Raw genomic sequence first — 2,146 nt, 5'->3', positions numbered from 1 at the left:
TTAAAATCCAAAAAATAAACTGTTTAGCAGAGGATGGTTTCGATCCATTGCCCTCTGGGTTATGGGCTCAGCAACGCTTCCACTGCGCCACTCTGCTCTCAGCCACTTAAGAAAAGACTAGAACTCACAGTCCATGGCTTAGGAGGCCAGTGTCTTAGGCCGACTGGGGTACTGTGTAAACAGTTATGACCAATATGAACTGTTGGAAGAGGTCAAAAAAGTATATAATGGAACTGAGACATGCCCATGAAACGACACATTTTTTAAATTTTTTGTTTGCACTTAAAATCTAAAAATAAACTGTTTAGAAGAGGATGGTTTCGATCCATTGACCTCTGGGTTATGGGCTCAGCACGCTTACACTGCGCCACTCTGCTCTCAGCCACTTAAGACAAGACTAGAACTCACAATCCATGGCTTAGGCCACTGGGGTACTGTGTAAACAGTATGACCAATACGAACTGTTGGAAGAGGTAAAAAAAATGTATAATGGAACTGAGACATGCCCATGACACGACACGTTTTTTAAATGTTTTGTTTGCACTTAAAATCTAAAAAGAAACTTTTTAGCAGAGGATGGTTTCGATCCATCGACCTCTGGGTTATGGGCCCAACACGCTTCCGCTGAGCCACTCTGCTCTCAGCCACTTAAGTAAAGACTAGAACTCACAATCCATGGCTTAGGAGGCCAGTGTCTTAGGCCACTGGGGTACTGTGTAAACAGTATGACCAATACGAACTGTTGGAAGAGGTCAAAAAATGTATAATAGAACTGAGACATGACCATAAACAACACATTTTTTATTTTTGTTTGCACTTAAAATCTAAATAGAAACTTTTAGCAGAGGATGGTTTTGATCCATCGACCTCTGGGTTATGGGCCCAGCACGCCTCCGCTGCGCCACTCTGCTCTCAGCCACTTAAGAAAAGACTAGGAACTCACAATCCATGGTTTAGGAGGCCAGTGTCTTAGGTCACTCGGGGTACTGTGTAAACAGTATGACCATGAACTGTTGGAAGAGGTCAAAAAAATGTATAATGGAACTGAGACATGCCCATGAAACGACACATTTTTTATTTTTTTGTTTGCACTTAAAATCTAAAAATAAACTGTTTAGCAGAGGATGGTTTGATCCATCGACCTCTGGGTTATGGGTCCCAGCACGCTCGCCTGGGCCACTCTGCTCTTAGCCACTTAAGAAAAGGACTAGAACCTGAATCCATGGCTTAGGGGCCAGTGTCTTAGGCCACTTACCCCTTCTACAAACAGTGTTTTCGAAATAAGCAGGAAAAATAAGCCCAGCACTGGGAAATAGATGAAACAACACATTTTTACATTTTTTTTGTTAGCACTTAAAATTAAAAATAAACTGTTTAGCAGAGGATGGTTTAGATCCATTATTACCTCTGGGTTATGGGCCCAGCACGCTTCCGCTGCGCCACTCTGCTCTCAGGAACCAGAAAGACTAGAACTCACAAATCCATGGCTTAGGAGGCCAGTGTCTTGAAGCCCACTGGGGTACTATTAATAAACAGTATGACCAATACGAACTGTTGGAAGAGGTCAAAAAAATGTATAATGGAACTGAGACATGCCCATGAAAGCAACACATTTTTTTTTTTTTAACAATTAAAATCTAAAAATTAACTGTTTAGCAGAGGATGGTTTAGATCCATCGACCTCTGGGTTACAGCACGCTTCCGCTGAGCCACTCTGCTTCCACCCACCCCAGATGGGACTTGAACCCACAATCCCTGGCTTAGGAGGCCAGTGCCTTATCCATTAGGCCACTGGGGCACTGTTTACCTTCTGCAAACAGTACGAACTGATAAACGCAGGAAAAACAATGTGTTACTGGATAGCACTGAGAGACGCAAATGAAATTTAGCTTTGTCATTTCTGTTTGCGTTTCATTTTTAAAAACAAACTGTTTAGCAGAGGATGGTTTCGATCCATTGACCTCTGGGTTATGGGCTCAGCACGCTTCCACTGCGCCACTCTGCTCTCAGCGCAGAAAAGACTAGAACTCACAATCCATGGCTTAGGAGGCCAGTGTCTTAGGCCACTGGGGTACTGTGTAAACAGTATGACCAATACGAACTGTTGGAAGAGGTCAAAAAAATGTATAATGGAACTGAGACATGC

At 43.0% G+C, this 2,146-nt stretch overlaps 1 non-coding gene across 1 annotated transcript; it reads right to left on the bottom strand.

Moving 5' to 3' along the window:
• Positions 1 to 1,725: 1,725 nt before the first annotated feature.
• trnar-ccu (transfer RNA arginine (anticodon CCU)) lies at positions 1,726 to 1,798 on the bottom strand. The gene has a single exon. It is a non-coding gene; the product is annotated as a tRNA-Arg (tRNA).
• Positions 1,799 to 2,146: the final 348 nt, after the last annotated feature.

Source organism: Oncorhynchus keta, unplaced genomic scaffold, assembly GCF_023373465.1.
Source record: "Oncorhynchus keta strain PuntledgeMale-10-30-2019 unplaced genomic scaffold, Oket_V2 Un_contig_22422_pilon_pilon, whole genome shotgun sequence".
NCBI classification, from domain to species: Eukaryota; Metazoa; Chordata; class Actinopteri; order Salmoniformes; family Salmonidae; genus Oncorhynchus; species Oncorhynchus keta.
This window is presented reverse-complemented; position numbering and strand designations above follow the sequence as displayed.